This window comes from Gorilla gorilla, chromosome 3 (assembly GCF_029281585.2).
Source record: "Gorilla gorilla gorilla isolate KB3781 chromosome 3, NHGRI_mGorGor1-v2.1_pri, whole genome shotgun sequence".
Lineage (NCBI taxonomy): Eukaryota > Metazoa > Chordata > Mammalia > Primates > Hominidae > Gorilla > Gorilla gorilla.
Genome location: NC_073227.2, coordinates 134,426,272 through 134,448,985, shown reverse-complemented (window position 1 = coordinate 134,448,985; position 22,714 = coordinate 134,426,272). Strand labels below are relative to the sequence as shown.

General features: G+C 39.4%; 1 long non-coding RNA gene across 1 annotated transcript in view; it reads right to left on the bottom strand.

Moving 5' to 3' along the window:
- LOC129533012 (uncharacterized) overlaps positions 1-12,034 on the bottom strand; it is a 74,847-nt gene extending 62,813 nt beyond the window's left edge. Inside the window, exon 1 of the long non-coding RNA XR_008679013.1 lies at positions 11,942-12,034. This is a non-coding gene — a long non-coding RNA (uncharacterized lncRNA). The remainder of the gene's footprint in view (positions 1-11,941) is intronic.
- Between the last annotated feature and the right edge of the window lie 10,680 nt (positions 12,035-22,714).

Here is a 22,714-nt window from a genome sequence, read left to right as displayed (position 1 = left end):
AATCAGAAAACCAACAAAGAAACATTGGATTGAAACTTCACTTTAGACCATATGGACCTAACAGACATCTCTACAGAACATTTTATCCAACAGCTGCAGAATACATGTTCTTATCAGCACATGGAACATTCTCCAGAATAAACCATATGTTAGGGCACAAAACAAGTCTCAACAAATGTTTAAAAATCAAAGTCATACCAAGTATCTTCTCAGACCACAATGGAATAAAACTAGAAATCAATAAAAAGATGAACTTTAGAAGCTGTATCAATGCATGGAAATTAAACAACATGCTCCTGAGCAACCACTGGATCAAGGAAGAAATTCAAAAGCCAATCAAAAAAGTTCTTGAAACAAATGAAAATGGAAACACAAAATACCAAAACCTATGGGATACAGAAAAAGCAGTGTGAAGAAAGAGGATTATAGCAATAAATGCCTACATCAAAAGAAGTACACAGATTTTAAATAAAAAATCTAATGATGCATCTAAAGGAAATAGAAAAGCAAGAACAAGCTAAGCCCAAAATTAAGTAGAAGAGAAATAATAAAAATCAGAACAGAACTAAATGAAATAGAGACTAAAAAATACAAAGCATCAACAAATATAAAGTTTTTTGAAAAGATAAATAAAATTAATAAACAGCTAGCTAGATAAACCAAGAAAAAAAGAGAGAAGATCCAAATAAACAAAATCGAAACAAAAAAGAGACATAATGACAGATACCACAGAAATGTATAAGGCCACCAGAGACTATTATGAACAACTATATACTAACAAACTGGAAAACCTAGAGGAAATGGATAAATTCCTGGACACATACAACCTACCAAGACTCAGTCAGGAAAAAATATAAACCCAAACAGACCAATAATGAGTAATAAGATTGATGAATAAGTAACAAAAAGTCTCCCAACAAAGGAAAGCCCATGACCGAATGGCTTCACTGCCAAATTCTACCAAACTTACAAAGAACTAATAACAATTCACTTCAAACTATTCCAAAAATGTGAAAATGAGAGAACTCTAATTCATTCTATGAAGGCAGCACTATACTGACACCAAAACTAGACAAGTACATGACAAAAAAAACAAAAACAAAAACAAAACTACAGCCCAGTATACCTGATGAACATAGATAAAAGTATTCTCAGCCTTGTTGGGTCTTAACATCAATTGGTTACCATCAACCTTTTGTTATACAGAAATTCTGCATTATTGTGATCTATTAGTAATACCACCTTCAAGTCGCCAATGCTGCTATGAATTCATGTTATCTTCTTTCATTTTATTGTGACAGGAAGAAATCCTATTCCACCAAGATCTAGAAATAATCAAGTTTGTGTTCATTCTTCTTCAATTTAACAAGTAGACATTGAGTCCCTGGTCTATGTCCTAAGTTCAAAAAGAGATCAAAAGTACAGATCCAGCCTCATGTATGTTTTTACATTCTAATGTATTCTTTATAGTAGTAAGTCCCCACCCCCAGCAAATCAGAAGCAATCTAAATATTCAATAATATATTATTGGTTCAATGAGTTAAGGTAACATACATATATTGAAATACTATTCAGCTTTTAAGTACACTTGAAAATTATGGCATAAGAAAAATTCTTACAATATAAGGTTAACTAGAAAAAGCAGGATGCAGAAGGACACATAAAGCATAACCTCAGCCAAGAAAAAATAATGGTTTTTGCCCCTGGATTGAGGCACCCTGGACAATTACTGCAATCTTGTGTATTTTTTTCTCTTTTTTTAAACTTAAGTTCAGAGGTACAAGTGCAGATTCGTTACATGGTAAACTTGTGTCGTGGGGGGTTTTTATACAGATTATTTCATCACACAGGTATTAAGCCTAGTATCCATTAGTTATTTTTCCTGATCCTCTCCCTCCTCCCATCCTCCACCTTCCAAAAGGCCCCAGTGTATGTTATTCCCCTCTACGTGTCCATGTGATCTCATCATTTAGCTTCCACTTATAAGGGAAAATATGCAGTATTTGCTTTTCTGTTCCTGTGTTAGTTTGCTAAGGATGATGGCCTCCATCTTCATCCATGTCCCCACAAAAGACATGATCTCATTCTTTTTTATGGCTGCATAGTATTCCATAGTGTATATGTAACATTTTCTTTATCCAGTCTATCATTAATGGACACTTAGGTTGATTCCATGTCTTTCCTATTGTGAATAGTGCTGCAATGAACATATGTGTGAATATGTCTTTATAATATAATGCTTTGTATACCTTTAGGTATATATTCAGTAATAGAATTTGCTGGGTCAAACAGTATTTCATTTTTCTGGTCTTTGAGAAATTGCTACCTGTCTTTCACAATAGTTGAACTAATTTATATTCCCACTAATGTATAAGTGTTCCTTTTTCTCCACAAGATGGCCAGCATCTGTTATTTTTTGACTTTTTAGTAACATCCTTTCTAACTGCTGTGAGATGGTATCTCATTGTGGTTTTGATTTTTATTTCTCTAATGAACAGTGATATTGAGCTTTGTTTTTTATATAATTGTTGGCCTCAATCATGTCTTTTGAAAAGTGTCTATTTATGTTTTTTGCCCATCTTTTTACAGGGCTATTTGTATTTTTCTTGTAAATTTGTTCCTTTGAGATTCTGCATATTAGACTTTTGTCACATGCATAGTTTGCAAATATTTTCTCCCATTTTGTAGGTTGTCTGTTTCTTTTGCTGTGCAAAAGCTGCGTAGTTTACTTAGATCCCCTTCATCAATTTTTGCTTTTGTTGCAATTGCTTTTGGTGTCATCATTAGGGAATCTTTGCCCATACCTATGTCCTGAATGGTATTGCCAGAGTTGTCTTCCAGAGTTTTTACAGTTTGGGGTTTTACATTTAAGTCTTTAATACATATTGAGTTAGTTTTTGTATATGATGTAGGGAAGGGGTCCAGTTTCAATCTTCTGCATATGGATAGCCAATTATCCCAGCACCATTTATTGAACAGGGAATACTTTCCCCATTGCTTGCTTTTGTCACCTTTGTCAAAGATCAGATAGTTGTAGGTGTTTAGTCTTATTTCTGGGTTCTCTATTCTGTTCTATTGGTCCATGTGTCTGTGTTTGTACCAATACCATGCTGTTTTGGTTACTGTAGCCCTGTAGCATAGTTTGAAGTTAGGTTGTGTGATTCTTCCAGCTTTGTTCTTTTTGCTTAGGATTGCCTTGGCTATTCAGGCTCTTTTTTGGTTCCAAATGAATTTTAAAATAGTTTTCTTTAGTTCTATGAAGAATGCCAAGGTTTTTCAATATCTTCTAATACAAACATATCTTTTTAATAAAGTGTTTATAATTTACTTTCTTTGAATAAATTAAAGTACCAGAAATATGTTTTTATGTCATATCTATTTTAACAGTAGAAGTGCAAATAGCAACAGACAGGACCTAACTATCCCACTTTAAATTATCAGTGGGCACAGACCTAGAAAATAAAACTTGCAACCCAGAAATCAAGTGAACCTTTAAATTTCCCTTAAATATTTTACAGTGTAAGTCTTGAAAGAAAGTGGTTAAAAAATCCTTTTTGATGTGTTTATTTTTGTTTTGGTAGAGCACCTTGCTAACTCATGTGGTTCATTAAGAATTATTTCAGCAAAAATAGATGATACATTTTAGGTCAAAGGATTGTTGCCCTATGCAAATTTTAGGCTTTCACACTGAGTCTCTTGCCTCAATGTAGAGGTTTGCTTGAAGCCTTTTAACTCATAAGCTCTACTGATCCCACTCCATGTCAATTTTGAGTGGGATAATACTACACATAATTTGGTACAGCCCCTTCTTCCAACCCAACCCATTATTAATAAATGAGAAAAAGGAATAAAAAAGTAGAAAGTGGATAAGGAGGTAATAGGGATGCCAGATATATTTATTGTTTATATATCTTAAAGGCTTTGAACCAAGGTAATACGAAAGTGTGTTCTTAAAAGTCAAAGCTGGTGGAAAACGCAAGCAAGAAAATCTCCTTCCACTTTTGGTTAATGAGCCTCTTCTTGTTTGTCAGCCAGCCAACCACACCCTCTTGACTCTGTAATATCTAGAGGTGGCTTGGAGATCAAGCATTACCTTCCGAAGAAAATATTGCCACTGCCGCCCTCCAGAGCCTCTCTCTACAAGGGTGGTGCACAGCCATGGGGAATCCAAATATACATGAGAATATAATCGTTCTACTGTGTAAGAGAGCAACCTGATCTATAAAAAGCTCTGGGCAGGGCTGCCAAGATGCATTGCACTGACTTTGAAGGAGACAGTTACAGTATTTTCCATTAAATGCCATAGAAGATGCTAAAATTGAGTCAATATTTCCTGTGGTATATCATGAATGTAATGGGTCATATTAATTTAGTGGTTCACTGGCCAGATAGATAATGTCTGACTAAATGAAAAACCAAATTTTAGAATATTTAATTACATAAAAAACAACTATGTAATACCTAATCCGTTAAAAATTACATGTAGAAATTATTCTAACAATAAACTGTTTTATCCATTATTACCCCTATTTTTGTGGTAATATAGTTTTGTTTCTTTCATGGCGTTACCACACAGCCAATTTTGATGAATGGTACTCTTTTATTCCAAAAGGCACTACCAAATGTTTTACACAGTTGTTCAAATATTTTTTTAAAAAACTAATATATTGATCTTTGGAGGAGCACTGGGTTTACCATTCATTTTAATAACAAAAGAAACTTTTTTTTTTTTTTGCAGTTGCAAGATTTAATAGAGTGAAAACAGAGCTCCCATACAATATGAGGGGACCGAAAGGGGGTTGCTGTTGCTGGCTCAAATGCCTGGGTTTATATCCCAATCATCGTCCCTCCCACTGTGCTCTCAGGCGATAGATGACTGGCTATTTCTTTACCTCCTGTTTTTGCCTAATTAGCATTTTAGTGAGCTCTCTTTACTATCTGATTGGTTGGGTGTGAGCTAAGTTGCAAGCCCCATGTTTAAAGGTGGAAGCGGTCACCTTCCCAGCTAGGCTTAGGGATTCTTAGTCGGCCTAGGAAATCCAGCCAGTCCTGTCTCTCAGTCCCCCCTCTCAACAGGAAAACCCAAGTGCTGTTGGGGAGGTTGGCCAATGACCGCTCTAACTGCTTCTTGCTGAATTGGGGCATAATAGGGGTTGTGCAGTTGAGATTTCCTCGGGAGGGGTGCCTTCGATGTCATTAACATCGGAGCATGGGCTAGCAGGCCGGTCCAGGGGTTCATGGTAGATCTTAGTCATGAACTGCATCTGGGGCTCCATTTGAAGAACGATTTGTAGTTTTACAGCTTTGATTCTGGAAGAGACAAACTTAACAAGGAGATTAAAGATACAGGGATTGAAATGTATGGCCTGCAGTGCAGGGGATTATTCCTTTGGCACACTTTACAAGCTCTGACTATCTGCTTGACAGTTTTGAAAAGGCCTGGTCCAGTAAATAATAATTTGGCCATCTGATGGGTGCTATCAATGGCTAAGTCGAAGGTTTGGTGAAGGGTTTTAAGTAATTTCTATTGGTTAGCTGCAGCAAAAGTATTTTTCTTTCTTCGGTAGCTAGCCATCCTGAGGGTAGGAAAGTATGTCCTCATGAGGTTCCCTATTCTATTTCTCCTGCTGAGTACTGGGGCTTGGTTTCCCGGAGAGGATTACCCCATACTAGAGGTCCTTCTATGAGAATTTCTAATGGAGGGTCCTGCCTTGCGGTTCTCCTGGCTTCAGTATCCACTTGGCTGCTCCCTTCTATTTCTCTTTCCTTTCTGATGACCCTGGCAGTATATGACTGCCACCTCCTTAAGTTTCTGTATAGCCAATAACAATTTCCTAAAGGCTTCCTGATGTTTGATAGGTGTTCCCTCAGAAGTTAGGAATTCCCTTTCTCTCCATATTGCTGTGTGGGCATGGAGGACTAGGTAAGCATACTTAGAGTGTGTGTGTATATATATATATATATATATACACCCTTTTTCCTTCTTCTAATTCTAGTGCCCAAGTGAGGGCTATTAGTTCTGCCAGCTAAGCACTAGTTCCTGAAGTGAGGGGATTACTTTCAAGTATTCCATTATCACTGACCACCGCATACTCCACTTTTCAAAGTCCGTTTTCTACAAAGGAACTTCCATCACTATACAAGTTGAGGTTGGGATCAGTCAAGGGAACTTCCCTTGAGCAGAGTATGTTTGAGCAATTACTTGTTGACAGTTATGTTCTATCTTTTCATCATTGTCTGGAAGAAATGTGGCTGGGTTAAGAGTTGCGCAAGTGCGCAGTCACAGCACTGGCCCTTCAAGTAATAGAGCCTGATATTTAAGTAAACCATTGTCTGACAGCCACAAGTCTCCTTTAGCAGTGAGTATGCCATTCACATCATGAGATGTCCACACAGTAAGATCTCTTCCCTGTATTATTTTAACTGCTTCAGATACTAAGACTGCTACTGCCACCACTACCCATAAACAATGAGGCCAACCCTTTGCCACTACATCAATTTGCTTACTCAGGTATGCCACAGGTTGCAAGCTTGTCCCTCAGACTTGTGTAAGGACTCCTAGAGCTATTCCTGTTTTTTCTGTGACATATAAAGAAAAGTCTTGCCCTGTTGGCAAGCTTAACACTGGGGCTTGGGTTAGGGCCCTCTTTAAGGGCTGGAAAGCCGCTCCTGCTTCAGATGTCCATCTTACTAAATAGGTATTGGCTTTCTGAGTTTCCTTAATTAGTGTATATAATGACCTGGCTATTTTGCCGTACGTGGGAATCCATATTCGGCAGAAACCTGTTATGCCAAGGAACCCTCTTAGTTGCTTTAGGGTTTTGGGATGAGGATAAGCCAGTATAGGCTTGATACATTCCTCACTGAGGGCCCTGGTGCCTTTGGATAATTTTAGCCCTAAGTGTTTAACCTGCTGTGAGCAGAGCTGAGCCTTTGGTTTGGAAATCTCGCAGCCACAGGTAGCGAGGAAATTTAAGAGTGCTTGGATGGCTTGATGGCACAAGGTTTCTGAACTGGTGGATAAAAGTAAATTATCCACGTACCAAAGGACAAGAGTGTCCAGGTATGAGAATTGGTTCAAGTCTTGGGCTAATGCCTGGCCATATAGATGGGGGCTATCCCTGAACCCTTGGGTAAAACAGTCCAGGTAAGTTGAGACGTTGGGTTCAAAGGATCTTCAAAGGCAAACAAGAATTGAGAGTCAGGATGTACAGGGAAGCAGAAAAAGGCATCCTTAAGGTCCAGGACTGTAAACCACTCTGCTTCCTCTGGTATTTGAGAAAGCACAGTGTAAGGGTTAGGTACAGCTGGGTATAGAGGGAAAACAGCCTCTTTGATAATCCTGAGATCTTTCACTAACCTCCACTGTCTGTTGGGTTTCTGTATTCCTAAAATTGGAGTATTGCAGGGGCTATTGCATGGTTTTACTAGGCCTTGAGCTTTTAGGTCCTTAACAATCTTTTGGAGTCCTTGTTGGGCCTCGGGTCTAAGGGGGTACTGCCTTTGGTAGGGAAAGGAGGCGGAATCCTTTAGTTTAACTTGAACAGGATGGGCATTCTTTGCTGGTCCATATTGTCCTTCTGTTGCCCAGACTTCAGGATTAATTCCTTCCTCAAGCAGGGGACAACAAACGAGTGTTCCTTCTCCTATGTTCAGGTGTCTAATGGCCCCTGCTTTTGCTAGAATGTCTCTCCCTAACAAGGGAGTGGGGCTTTCAAGCATAATTAGAAAAGCATGTGAAAAGAGTAAAGCTCCCCAGTCACAACTTAGTGGCTGGGAGAAGTATCTAGTGACTGGCTGTCCTAGGACCCCTCGGATAGTGACAGATCTGGAGGACAGTTATCTGGGACAGAAAAGTAAGACTGAGAAGGCTACACCAGTGTCCCAGAGACAGTTAACCTCCTGGTCCTCAATGGTCAAGCATACCCGGGGCTCTGTGAGGGTGATGGCATGGGCTGGCGCTTGCCCCGGGCACCCTCAGTCCTGCTGCTGGATCATCTGGTTAGTGGCTTCTGACTCAGAGGACCTTCGTCCCCTGGGGCAGTGGGCCTTCCAGTGATTCCCTTGACATAAGGGGCATGGATGAGGGGGCGGTTTATTTCTACCTGGACAATCTTTTTTAAAGTGTCCTTGTAGACTGCACTGGAAGCAAGCCCTATTAGGCATTCGATTTGCCCAGCTTTTCCGTTTTCCAGAGCCTCCAAAGTCCACTTGCCTGAGGGCCATGACTAAAGCAGTGGCCTTTTTTTTAATTCCGTTTGTCCCATTCCACCTGCTCCTCCTGATCTCTATTATAAAAAACTGAGGTTGCCAAGTTCAGTAGGGTTTCTAAGTTTTGCTCCAGGCCTAAGGCAGACTTTTGAAGTTTTTCTCTAATGTCTGCAGCTGACTGAGTGATAAACTTATCTTTTAAGATTAGTTGGCCTTCAATAGAGTCAGGTGACAGGGAAGTATGCTTCCTCAATGCCTCCCTTAGTCTCTCTAGAAAGGCAGCAGGATTTTCTTCCTTTCCCTGTGTTATAGTGGACATCACTGAATAATTCACAGCCTTCTTCCTAGTTTTCCTTAGTCCTTCTAGCACACAAGTTAGCAAATGTCTGCGGCACTAATCTCCATGTTCTGATTCTGTGTCCCAATGAGGGTCTACACTTGGAACTGCCTGCCAGCCTGTGGGGAATCATTCTCTTTCCTCTCTTGTCATCCTATCATTGACCTGACTGAGATACCAGAGATCGCCAAACTCTCGGGCTGCAGTTATGGCGGCACTTCTCTCATTCAGGGTTAGTGTCTGATTTAGCAGTAACATTATATCTCTCCATGTCAGATCAAAGGATTGTCCTAATCCTTGTAAAACATCAACATAGCCATCAGGGTTATCTGAGAATTTACCTAGGTCTATTTTAATTTGCTTTAAGTCTGAGAGAGAAAAAGGTACATACACTCTGGCTGGGCCAAATTCTCCTCCTCCCATTGCTTGGAGGGGGCATAATCGCAGAATACTGGCACTCTTTGGTTCATTGTTTACCCCTTTGTTTATCTCCTTTTGGACTGTTTGGGTTGAAGGGGGGTCCTTATTAGTTGGAGAAGGAGTCAGGGGGACGCTGGGGTAGGGAGGTAGACTCTGAGGGCTTCCTGTAGGGCATAAATCGCACTTTTTACATAATTGCGAGTTGTCTGTTAATGAAAAGAAAGTTTGTACATATGGCACTGAAAGGAGCCGGGCACATTCCTCAGCCCCGGGCTCAAAACAAACAAGCCCAGTACAAACACATCCCATCCTCCCATCCCACCACATATCGCCATATAACTCTCAAACTTCCTGAGCCCAGTACAAACACCACCAGGAAAGTCTCCGATAAGAGGACAGCCGTTCAAAGTTTTACTGAAAGAGCGGGAACCAAAAGAATTCCTTTGTTCCCCTGTAACTTTCAGGCTATAAAAAGCAAACACTCGCATTGTTCAAGGCCCTCTTGTATGCTGTGGAATGGAGGGACCAGGTTCGAACTTGTAGTAAAGATCCTTGCCGCTTGGCTTTGACTCTGGACTCTGGTGGTCTTCTTTGGGGAACTAACGGTCTGGGCATAACAGCACTTCACTCCATTTGCTTTCTTTTCTACAAAAGAGGTCTAGCTGTAAAATGGTGTTATAATTTATACTTCCCTCAAGAGGCCAGGTTTCTCTCTCCTGCAGTACTGCAGAAGAATATAAGTTGTTTCTTTCTTAGGGTCTGAGGGTCAAATTGGTCCCAATTCTCCAGAATACATCTTAGGGGCATTTTTTGCCTGGGGGGGGGGAACATTTCCCATCTGAAAAAAGAATATAGGGATGCCCGCACCCCTAGTCATCTTCCAATGAGCATTAGTCCTAGAGCATCCTCTAAGGGCCTAATGCTTATTCTTTTCCAAAATGCGCAACCACCCATGGACCTCTGCTTATCAGATTAGTTATGCTCACCGATGTAGCAGTCCTGCACCCCTTTTCCTGCCTTTCTTGACCACAAAGAAATGGGCCTGGGCTGCTGGATTCTAGTGGTCATTTACCAGAGTGCCCAACATTGCCTTTGCGCTCAGAGGTGAGTTCCTTTCCAGGGTGTGTAACCACCCATGGACCTCTTCTTATCGGATTAGTTATGCTCACCAATGTAGCAGTCCTGCACCTCTTTTCCCACCTTTCTTCACCACAAAAGAAAGGGGTCCAGGCTGCTGGATTCTAGTGGTCCTTTACCAGTGTGCCCAACATTGCCTTTGTGCTCGGGGTGAGTCCTAGAGTTGGGCTGGGTTCCTGAGTATTTCATAACAACCCAGCTGCCCCAACAAGATGCATTCCCATAAAAGCAGTTATTATGCAAATTCACTTCAGAGAGGGTGTAGGTAACCTTTTGAGTCAGGGTTGAGATAGTCTTTTGATTCTGGAAGGCTTGGCTGAGTGCAAACAGCTCGCATGTTTGAGAAGACCAATTATTAGGCGATTTTTCTAACTCTGCTTCCACAGGAGTCTCCGTATCAATTATTGAATTGAAAACCATTGTGGTTTTTTCCTCAATCACCTGGGAGGAACCATCTGTCTTCCTGCCCTGAAGGGAATTCCTCCTAGGTCTGGTTGGACCTTTGTATGGTAATTAAGATTTAAATCCCCTGTTAGGAAATCTGCTGGGTTAAGGGAATTATCAGTGGTTGTTGTTAAATTACCTTTTTTTTTTAACAGAATAGCCCCATACTTTAAGATTTTTGAGTAAGCTACCTTTTTGCTTTTTTGACTTAGGATAGTTCTGAACCGGTGAGGTGTGTTCACAATGAGGCTTCCTATAAAGCCTAATTTTCTACTTTCTTCTGTTAGCAAAGCAGGTGCCGCTGCAGATTGAATGCATTTGGGCCACCCGCAGGTTCCTGGGTTAAGGATTTTTGATAGGAAGGCTACTGGTTGTCAGTGGCCTCAGTGCTTTCGGGCTGCGCCCTTATTTACACTGACAACAAAGTGGTATTGGAGTGTTATAGGGTCACGGAGAATACCTTCAATTATCAATTATAGGTTTTAAATTTACCCTGGCTTTTAAAGGAATAGGGCACACTGGTTTTTGTTTTTGTTTTTGTTTTTTTACTATTTCTTTCTCTTTTTTCTTTGACTCCGTCTCTCTCTCTCTCCCCTTCGTCTCCCTCTCACTCTCTCCTCCGTCTCTCTCTCTCTCCCCTTTGTCTCTCTCTGTCTTCTCTGTCTCTCTCTGTCTCTCCTCTGTCTCTCTCTCTCTCCTCCATCTCTCTCTCTCCTCCTCTTAGCCATTACAAACTCGGGGCCCTGGCAAGGGTGGTGAGGAATGGGTCCCACATAACTGCCCATGTTGAGAGCTGTATACCTAAGTCGGGAGGGATACCAGGGATAAGACTCCCTGGGTTTATAGCCTAGATGCCTAAGGATGCAGCGTAGAGCTTCCTTAGATCCCTTTGGAGATATAACTTGCTAAAGGAAATAAAAGTCTGAACCATTAGTACCTAGGAGGCAGGGATCAGAGGAAGTAGATTCAGAGGTAAGGAGAATTTTGGGGCTACACTTTCAAGAAAGTCATGGTCAGGACCCAGGAGGTATGGGTCAGAAGGAAAGGTAGGGGCGCACGCATGGGCGACTGTTGAGTAGAGACTTCTGGCTGCACCATGATCTCAACCGGCTACTGCCGGGAGTTCGGGACAACAGCTTTCTGCCTCTAGTCGGCCCTCGGCTTCCCCAAGAAAACTGAAAGTGGAAGCTGGCTCGAGGTAGACATCCATCCCCAACCCAGAAGGACTGGGGGTTGTGAGAAAGCCCTTCCCCAGATAGCCTCACACCTGAGTCTTAAGTCCTGCGGCCATGCTAATTGTTTTTAACTGGCCGACAGGTGCCTGGTATTTTCCTCCAATTCTAAGGAAGGATAAGACAGAATAGCAAGCAAAAGCGGTCCAATATTACTCACCACTTTGGAGGTCCCTTCATGGTTGCCAAAATGTTACCGGGCGGTCCTTGCTCCCAGAGCTCCCAAGATGGTGGCAGGCTGCTTCCAAGATGGTGGTGGGCCCTTTCCAAGATGGTGGCAAGCCTCGCATTCTCTAACCTGGGGTTCTTGGCCTCACAGATTCCAAGGAATGGAATCTGGGGCCATGCGGTGAGTGTTATAGCTCTATTAGAAGCCGTGGGTCATGGAAGAGAACCGTGGAACCCAGTGACTAGTGTTCGGCTCAATTAGGACGAACCTGAGCACTTAACCATGCAGGCACAATGGCAAGCCTCTAGCCTGATCAGGAGCAGCAATGGGCGCCTCGCTGGATCAGGAGCACAGCGGACACCCTGCTGGATCTGGAGGGATGGAAGTCAGCGGCCGGTCTGCTACGGCAGCCAGCAGCAGTGATGGATGGCGGGAGAAAACTCAGCTCAAGCCGTAACAAACACGGACGAGAAGAGTGCAGTTGCAAGATTGAATAGAGTGAAAACAGAGCTCCCATACAAAGGGAGGGGACCCAAAGGGGGTTGCCCAAAAGAAACTTCTTGAAATGTAGTTTTAAACTGTAAAATATGTACGGTGATCAGAATGTACAATATATTCTAAATGTTTAAGCATTTCTATCACTAAAGAGTAAATTATTCTACTGACTTTATCATGGATATTTAAATACTTGGAATAATAGTTATTATTTTTGCTAAATGCAGTTTCCATAGAAACAATACTCTTTACTTATTAGGCAAAAAAAGACCAGAATGGACTCCACTAAGCTGTGAAGTTCCTTTAACCTTTGAGTTTACGGAATTCACATGTAGATTAAAATGCGTTTCAAACATTTGATACATTTTGTATAATGCATACTTTCTTTTTCTATATAATAATATATTTAGAATACTAATGTTTTATCATGTTTTATTACATATTTGTTTATAGATATTTGCACAAACACACACAGAGAAAGAGACAGATGTAGATAATAATGATATCTTTACAAGTCTATTAGTTGTTCTGTAGAAATATTACACATTTAGAAATGCATTAATGTAAAAATATAGTAGTTTTCTTAAGCATATTTGCAAAGCTAAGTTTTTAAATAATCAAGATATTTAAACGTAATGTGCAGTCTACCATTATATATTTCAGTGTACCAATTCTCAATAGGTCAAATGCATCAGGGCTAAATTGGGGAATGCAGAAATGGCTGGTAAGTATTTGGGACCTGTTTAAAAAAAAAAATAACAAAGATAAGGGATGACATATAGGAGTGGAACACACTGTGATTTTTTAAAAACTATTCTTTTTGAAAATGCTTTAACTCATCAAATGATTACTGGGTTACCTGCAAAAGTTAAGGCAGAGAAAAATCAACCTGCTTGCAAAACCTAGAATATATAGTATTTATAAGTAACACATACAGTTATCTCCAGTAAAAGCTCATATTATCATATTTTCACAGATGGAACCATCCTTCCTTTTTGGTGTACTATACTTGAATGAATAACATCCTGTCTTGGAAACAAAGCTGCAAAATAAACAGAAATAGTGATGTAATTAGCCTTCTGTCCTTAACACCTGATATGGTTTGGCTGTGCCCCCACCCAAATGTCGAGCTTTAGTTCCCATAATCCCTATGTGTCATAGGAGGGAACAGGTGGAGATATGAATCATGTGGGCAGTTTATCCCAGCCTGTTCTTATGATAATGAGTTAGTTCTCACAAGATTTAATAGTTTTATAAGGGGCTTTCCCCCTTTTGCTCATTCTTCTTCCTGACACCATGTGAAGAAAGACATGTTTGCTTCCCCTTCCACCATGATTCTAAGTTTCCTGAGGCCTCCCAAGCCCAGCAGAACTGTGAGTCAATTAAACTTCTTTCCTTTATAAATTACCCCGTCTTGGGTATGTCCTTAAAGTAGCATGAGAATGGAGACCAATACTTACTAGGATCTGAAAACACTCAGTAGCCAAAAAAAAATTTATTTAATTTAATCTTTCTATGAATTTAAATAAGAAAAATGGACCTATTTGATCAAACAAACACAAAGCCAAGTTTTTAAGTGTGACAATGTGTGCCTCATCAGTTCCTCTAAGGTTAGGGCAAATGGCAAAGTATTTAAGTTTACAGAAGAATGAGTTCTGATTAAGCATTAAAATAATGTCTTGATTATAAGAATTGTTGAATGGCAAATTGAGTTACAGAGGAAGTCATGGAACTTGTTTTGTAAAATAATACGATCCTAATGAGATCAGCCAAAGTCAAAGATGTGAGGTAAGTGAAGTCTATCTGTGTACCATACATGCACTTCCTATTCTAGATCTTAACTTCCTACCTCCGCCCACTTACGTTTCTCCATGGCTTCCCCACTCCTCTATCAGATCTCACCAAGCAGTGTATACAACCAACCTACCCTGTTAGAATCCACATCTCATCCATGCATTGCTCTTTCTCAATCAAACTTGACACCTTGTGAGCCATTCACTAAAGTTACTGTTAGCCATTCCCTAAAGTTAGCCATTCCCTAAAGTTACTGTTAAAGTGGGCTAATCACAAAAACAATGCCAGAAGTATATGTTAATGATTGCTGCTTGCTTTATGTATTTTTTGAACTACTGAACTATAGAAAGACAAAAAAAATTATTTTCTTTGGTAAGTGTTCAAGTCTTACTTTAGGTACTTCGATTGTTATAAAATATTGTTGCTTCATTTAAATTATTTCTAAACTGCAGAAGACTCAATTTTGAGTGAGATGTTTCTTATATGCCAGTTTGAATTTCTAAATAACAAATTACATTAAGAGTAAGATGTTCTCTGCCAAGTGACAAAAGAGAAGCCTAAATTCAGCACTTTTTTTTTTTTTTTTTGAGATGGAGTCTCACTCTTGTTGCCCAGGCTGGAGCGCAGTGGTGCCATTTCAGCTCACTGCAACCTCTTCCTCCCAGGTTCAAGCTATTCTCCTGCCTCAGCTTCCTGAGTAGCTGGGATTACAGGCGCCCACCACCACGCCTGGCTAGTTTTTGTACTTTTTAGTAGAGATGGGGTTTCGCCATGTTGGCCAGGCTGGTCTCGAACTCTTGACTTCAGGTGATCTGCCCACCTCAGCTTCCCAAAGTGCTGGGATTACAGGCGTGAGCCACCATGCCCGACCAGCATTCTTTATCTACAACAGGATTTGAGATTTGATAAAACACACGTGTTAAGAAGGAAAAAAACAGTAACAATAATTTGCTAGATTTTAAGTTATTTTGATTTATTAAGTGATATTGTACAAAAATGTTATGGTATTTATTTGTGGAATTCGAAAGTGACCAAAGCTCATAATATCAGACAATTTGACCATGTAAGCCAGGCCAAAGAGATTATTACTTAATAAGCACCTTAATAAGAAAAAAAAGTTAATACATTAAAAGGCAGAGTTTTTAATAACAGAAACATTAACTATAACTTATTATTTCATTTCACTCTTCAAAGGAAGTCAGTGGACAAATGATTCCAGTACACTTGAATAAAAGTAGATTGTTACATGCATGTAACAGCTGCAGGCAGTGCCCATTGATTGGGATTTTTGTCCATGCTACAAGATAAAATTCTCAGCAGAGATTCCAAGAACACAGAGTCATTGGTTTCCACATGTTCACAAATTGCTAAGATGTTACACTATTACCTGACATCTACATAAAGAATTCATGCATAAACAAAGAGGCAATAAATTAAATTCCAAAATTATTTTAGTTGGCATTTAAGAAACAAACATCGGGGCAAAATTGATCTCTGATCTTGATCTTAGCCTCTGCCTCTCTTTTCTCTCCTTAATGTGCTTACATATGAATTCCCTTTCAGTATTTGTCACTCACCTCATCAGCTCTGCTCTACTCATAATCCAGAGAGCCAGATCCCTAAGACAAACCAGAACAGTGCCCCAGTCCTAAGTGTGACCTTGTGGGATGTCTAGCTCATATATTAATAGCTGCCTGATTTGGGGATTTGGCGGTACACTGTCCACTTCAGATTGCCTCTCTGGACAGAAGGCCAACTGTTAACATTTTCGCCTTCTTTTCTGAGCTTAGGTATTTGTGCTTTCCCACCTTCCCCTTAACCTCTGTGGTTTCTGATAGAGGCTTTTCATCCAGGGCTGAAGTTTCTGTTTCAGTGTGGCCTCCCAGGCTGAACAGAGTGGTTTTTACCATGTGTGGTTACAGATGCTAGAGATAAGTGAAGAAGGAAAGAAAGGGATCTATGTCTTGGATGACCTATTACTTTCCAGAAAAGGACCTAGCCTCTTTACATGGCTTCCACTCAAAGCAACACTGTAAATTATGATTATTAGTTTCACTTTCCAGTTTAAAAAACTGAAAATCAAAAATAAAGTTTGCATATTTTATGCTGCTAAGCTGTCAACTGGAAGACAGGGTTTCTACTTCTGGCTTTGCCACTGAGTGACTTTGGTCAGCTCCCTCAATTTTGTTAGCCCTCAACCGCCACATCTGCAAAATACTGTTATTGTTACCAGGCTGATCTCTTTGAGGCCCAATGTTTCTCAAGTTCTGTGAAATTATGATAGAAAAAAGCTACTTCTGTAATTCAGATTGTTTAAATTTGATAGTGGGTAATGGGATTTCGTTATACTATTCTCTTTACTGTTTTATACAATTAAAATTTGCCATAAGAAACGTTTTTTAAATCTCTATTATCTAAGGAACAATACACCAGCCCATTTTCACTAAAACATGTAAATTAGTGGTAATTTAGAAATTATCTTAATTATCTTCATATTTATTTTGCACATGAAACAGGCAAAAACTGCTACCAATGGCAATTGAATTTTTCCATCTGTTCTACATTTTGCTAAAACAAAATTCTTATGTAATAAAATCAAACAAGAATATTCTTCTCCACTTAGAAATAAGTGGAATGCTTATTATCAAGCATTTCGTTTCTGTGGGCACCCACTCTGGTGTAACTAAACCATATGTTTTATTTACAATTCTGCCAGACTTTCCCCAGATTCCTTTCTTTAAAGGGTCTCTAGCTGGACAAGAGACCTATGTTCTAACAGACACTTTCACCCTGGTTATCGTTGAGTAGAGAGTTAGAGACTCTGATAGCTAGAAAATCCACCCTTTAAACCACACCACTTCTGCTGGGGTATGCAATGTTCACCAAAAATGAGCAAGTTAATTGAATGACAGACAATTGCCACATTACTAAGGTTTCAAAAACAATGCTATGTTCTCTTTTGAAAGTTCAGAGTTATGAACAGTAACAATTATCCCACTTCAATTCCATTCATTCAAATAGTGAAAGCTGGAATGCTTAAAATACAAATAACTAGCAAAACTCAACCAGATGTTTATCACGGGTGATTTTATTCTATTTTTTTTATAGCTCAAATTCCCTGAACCAGTTGAGGAGGAAATAAAAAATCTAAGTTTTAAAATGTTTCCTTTAAATTTTTATTTAGTTGCTGAACTTTATCGTCTATCAGTTCAGAAAAGAATGGGAATTCTTACCTATCTTAGGACTATCTGTTTTTCTGGAATGGCAATTTCCCTGCACTCTTCAAAATTCAATGTGAGGCATACAACATTTGATTGGTTGAGAGGCCCTATTTGAAATGTGGAATTAAAGAGGTACTGCTTTATTGTGTCTTAAAATACTTAGACTCTCAAGCCAATTTAATATTTACAGATTGTTCGTGATTGTGAAACAATTGCATGTTAGAGTCCAGATGTATGAGTTTGATATTTCAAAATTCATTAGTTCAAAATTCAACTCTGGCCCACCCAGAAACATGAGATTAAACAAAGAGACCAAAAGCAACACATTCATCACATAGCCACTTGGTTGGTACCAGCATCCTCCAACACATAAATGTAAAGCACACATCTTTGGACATGAAAAAATTAGTCAGAAGTACTCTATTGTAGAAGAAAGTAAATGATTTTAAAACAGCCGTTACTGCTGCAGGGAGGGTAAATATTTGATTCTGTGACACAGAAAATACTAAGCAAACATGATCCTTTAAAGAAAGGGCAGAGATAGGCATATGGTACTTCCAATCAGCATTTCCAAATATTCTCATCCCACCAAAAGAAAGAACAGAAACAATTCTTAGTGAATACTTGAGAGAAAAATTACAGATATGAGCAGTTTTGTAATGGGAAAGAGGCTCGATGAAATAGAGTTTATTGAGACAACAGGACCTTGGAGATCAGAGCCTTTTTATAATTCATTCTTTTCCTTTTTGCACGTTCAGGCCCACATGATGTAAAAAGTACCCATTCTGTATGAAGAGGTTCAAATGACCAGCTCTAAACGAAGAGTTAGAGGGGTGGAAGAGTTGATCCCAAATACAGGAATTAAAAACTGGGGCTAGAAGTTCAACTTAGTTTCCAGTTACATGTAAAAATGGAGTCAGTAAATGTAGCCCAAGACTCGTGTTCGAAATAAATTTGTAAAATGCCATAAGCTTCATAATTTTACCACTTTTGATCGCTTCCCTCTAAAGACTAGTAGTAATCTACTAAAATTGTGAAAGGCTTATATTTTGGCTATTTTTATTAAAAAACCTCCCACCTTACCCACCATACCCTCCATCCTTCTTCATTTTGCTTGTGCTCCATCTGGGAGACTGATCTGTATGGTATGCACCAATAGCTGCCACACCCACTGGCTTCTGGTTGGTTTGGCCAATGAGAAGCACAAGCAGATGTTGTGATGATAGAAAAGAATGAGTTGAGGGTATTTATGGATTCCCTTAAGACCCTCCCTGCTGGGTTGCTGGGAGTTGGTTTCATCTTTCCTGAAGGTCATAACTTCTGCCAGGTGGCCCTCTCCATAAAGCCATTCTCCTTGGTTTTAGTAAAGCTTCTCCTCTTCTTACCCCTTCTCCTTTACCCCCTGAAAAATATAGCAACCCAAAAATGACACCACATGCCTGAGTGAACTGAAAAAATTAGTTCCACAACAAACAATCTTTTAAATATAGGGGAAGTTGATTCATACCACGTTTTCATCTAAATAGCTTGTTTGGCTGGTGCATAAGTTTGATAGGTCTTGGATAAAGACTGAGTTATGTTTTAACCTGCAGCTCCAGATGAGGAAAAATCACTACAGTCTTCAGCAGCTAGAATACAGCTGTTGACTTAGCCGATTAAAAATCAGTCAAGGAAAGTTAGAAGCAGTTTCATAGATACAAAAGTATATCTTTACCACATTGCTTCAGGACAAAGTCAACTCTCCTGCCCAGTGTCATAATTTAGTCCTTTATGGTCTTTATATACCACAGAATATCACACTAGCTTGTTTATTATGCTGATGCTGTTATACTAATGAGTCTGGGGATCAGGACTAGTAAGACCCATGTACATAAGAGGATAGCAACTAAACCCTGTGAAGTTTCAGAGGTTTGCCACATTGGTATAGATTCTTAAGAATCCAGTGATTTGGGAAATATCAGAATATTGCTTTGAAAGTGAGATATCTGCTCACCTACCACAAAGAAAGGCAGATTGCTTGGAGGGCATTTTTGAATTTTGGAGCAAAATATAGCAGGTTTACATTGTCAGTGTAGAATGGGTTCCATATCAAGAAAAGGCTTTGCAGCAAGTCCAGGCTGTAATAAAAACCCTGCAGACACTTGGACATTTTAACCCAGAAAAGCCTGTGGAGGTAGAAGTTCTGCTCTATAAAGAACGGCACAGGGAGGAGGTCTGGAAGGCTGGAGGAGAGGGAGGTGCAGGTTCCTATTCCCTCAGCTACCTTCCACCTGTTTTGGCTATCTCTACTGAAAGACCCTGTTCTTCTCAGGCATCTTTCCCCACAGAGCCTCTCTCCACCTTCTTGTAACTGTTCCTTTCCTTGCCTCTTTAGGCCTAGGAATGACAGTGGCTCCCGGCTGTGGCCAAGCCCATAGGACTGCACGAGTATTTTATGATGTTCCTCTACCCTTTTGTGGTCACTTTATTAACCTCTTCTGTTTCAAAGTGACATCTCTTTCCTGTGCCTGCTTGTTTTCAGCAAGAAAATAGAGAATCTGATGAAATAGGATCCCATCCTACAGAACAGAAAAGAAGCCTGTGGATATTTAGCGGTAGCACAATCACAGGAAGGTAAAATAGAGCTGTAAAGATAAATTGAGATATTAACTGTGAAACTCATTGTGAAACCTGGCACTTCCTAGGTTTTCAATTTATGTCATTCCTTCTTCCTTGGCCTCGCCTCTCCCTTCTATATTACTTCAGTTGCCATAGCAACTGTTCTTCAGTGGCACCTAGTTTTTGAATGATGTACTTTACACAGCGTTAATCATTTTCATAGCACCTCTGGTGAGGGCACTGTGCTTCCGTCACCAGCCACACTGTTTTCTGATGGTCTTTCTCTTTGTTCCGTGAGATATTTCTTCCAAACCACCATATTAAGGTAGGCTGATTAGAGAATCTCTTTCAATGTTTATGGCTATTATAGTAATGCTTTAATGTTCTGGGTCGTATCCTACATTCTTTTTAAGATGTAACCCATCTGCTTATGATTGATCAGTCTTTCCTATGTAGGCACACTCAAATATGGGATAATTATGTTTCCTTATAATTATGTGACAACTCCCCTCCACTCCACTTTTTTGCCCCTGTTGGAAATTCCTTAGAATTAAACTTCTCTTATAGACTATTCTTTTTAAAAGGGTGGCAAATTTGCCAGACTCTCATAAATTCAACAAGTATTTATTGTATGCCTATTTGATGCTGGGAATATAATAGTGAGTATATTTCTACCTTTAAGGAATTTGTAGTCCAATTAAGAGCTCCCAGACTGTCTTCTCTCCAGAATAGAAATCCCTTCTTTAAGACACGGCATCCTATTTGTCTAAAGGTGGGTAAAGTTCCTAACTCTCCATCCCACCATGGAAAGCATTATTATTATATCAACTCAGACCTGAGATAAGAAGGCCTGCATTCAAATCGTGACTCCTCAAATCTTCAACTAGCCACTTACTAGCTGGGGGACTTTTTACTGGATTACTTAACCTTTCCTCACAGAGTTGTTTTGAGATTTAAATGTAATAATCTGTGTAAATCACCTAGTATAATACCTGGAACATTCATCATATGATTACCACTCATTAAACAATCACTTAAAAAGAAGTCTCCTAGAGAAATACATTACGGGTGAGAAGAGGGTTCCAGGCAGAGACATGGATCATGGTAGTCTCCAAGCATAGATTTTTCATAACTCAACCAATGTTCTCAGTTCTGTATTTTAAGTAGACTTATCTGTGTGTTGCATTTTTAAGACTTCCTTTAAATGCCAGATATTTCATTTTCAATTCAAAAATATGATTTAGGCATCAGCCAAGAAATTACTTGCCTGCCACCATGTATGCAGAAATCAGATGCTTGTAGTAAAAATATTTTCATTTATTCAAGCTTCCAACCATGTCTCTTTCTCTTACAACTTTCAACCCAGATGGTTTACTAAGCTTGCCTTGTTTTTTATATATTATCTAATGGAGTAATGCTAAATGAAGTACTCTACTTACTGAAGTACTAATGAAGTAGCTTTTTGATAAGTTACTACCACTGATTTTATAAAAGTTAATGTACATTTTTCCTTCTTCCTGTGATTCTTAAATAGTAAAAAACCTTGATAATGAGAAAAAATTAGCCCATTTAGTAATTGCACTTCATACTATTTTTATACTAAAACAAGTACCACTCTTTTTGTATTTCTTAGTGGAGCCAACTATCAGGTAAGTAGAGACTCAAGTCATGATTGATGTGATCCACCCGTGCCATCTCCCTTGCAATTCTTTCCAGTGTCACACCAAGATACTGTTTGAAGAAACACTGCTTTGGGATCTGTAGACATGATGCTTCTGCCAATATTGTCATTGGGTATATTTATGACCTCAGGCAAGTAATTTCACTTCACTTCATATCTGTAGTTCAAAGATGGAGGGACTCATCCATTGTGACTCTTCCCTTTCTAGAAACCTACATCATGTACCAGACCCTTCTCCTGTGTTTCTCTGGGTAGGTGTGAAGCATGCCTATTCATGCCTACCATGCCTATGCCCAAGCCACAGAACATTGACTTGATTTATGTTGACCAAAAAAAGTAAGATTATTTCAGACATGAGAAAAATTTAAAAACAATAAATAACACTGCTCTTCAAATGCACTGAATGATTAGTTAAGAATATTATTTTTGTTTCGGTGACAATAGTCATGAAATAACAGACTCTAATTGGAAAGCAAATAACATTTCCGAAAAGGCTATCTTGCAAATGATTTTTGTATTGCCCATTGGATGTTTGCATACAACTTTCATCTTTGGCCAGAACCCAAATATAGACCAGCCTAGAAAGGTAATGGCAATAAAACAAGAGACTTTTGTAATGAAGTCTAGTAAAAGAAAATAAAAGCATTCTCTAAAATACAAGCTTCTAACAATGGTTGCTTTGAATTCCCTGCTATTAATGTTCCTCCACAAGGTAGGCATCCACCTTTATACAAAACTGGCAGTGTTAGAAAGCCCAGAAAGCTCATTTAGTAGTATAAAAGCATGTCTGTTCCTTGTATAAAATGTTTTGTCCCTGGTGATTTTGAGCTAATAACACTGTCAAGAGCACAGAGTTGGCAAAAAGACACCTGCATGGCCATTACATCCCAAAGGCAGGAGAGAGGAGACAGTTTTTCACTTCAATACTGCTTATCTACAGCTGAGAAAAATGTAAGTTCACCTGAGAATAGAACT